This window comes from Eleutherodactylus coqui, unplaced genomic scaffold, assembly GCF_035609145.1.
Source record: "Eleutherodactylus coqui strain aEleCoq1 unplaced genomic scaffold, aEleCoq1.hap1 HAP1_SCAFFOLD_42, whole genome shotgun sequence".
NCBI lineage: Eukaryota > Metazoa > Chordata > Amphibia > Anura > Eleutherodactylidae > Eleutherodactylus > Eleutherodactylus coqui.
Window position 1 is genome coordinate 1,248,660 of NW_027101829.1, and position 546 is coordinate 1,249,205.

Here is a 546-nt window from a genome sequence, read left to right on the forward strand (position 1 = left end):
TACACCTCTCAGGTGCCGAGTTACAGGACGGTGAAAACAGTGAGTTTGTGTTAGACGCGAATCGTGCTCTGATTCATGCTCTAGGCGGGGAGCTCAAGCTTATTGCATTTTCAAACACGGTCTACACCTCTCAGGTGCCGAGTAACAGGACGGTGAAAACAGTGAGTTTGTTTTAGACGCGATTCATGCTCTAGGCTGGGAGCGCAAGCTTATTGCTTTTTCAAACACGGTCTACACCTCTCAGGTGCCGAGTTACAGGACGGTGAAAACAGTGAGTTTGTGTTAGACGCGAATCGTGCTCTGATTCATGCTCTAGGCTGGGAGCGCAAGCGTAATGCTTTTTCAAACACGGTCTACACCTCTCAGGTGCCGAGTTACAGGACAGTGAAAACAATGAGTTTGTGTTAGACGCGAATCGTGCTCTGATTCATGCTCTAGGCTGGGAGCTCAAGCTTATTGCTTTTTCAAACACGGTCTACACCTCTCAGGTGCCGAGTTACAGGACGGTGCAAACAGTGAGTTTGTGTTAGACGCGAATCGTGCTCT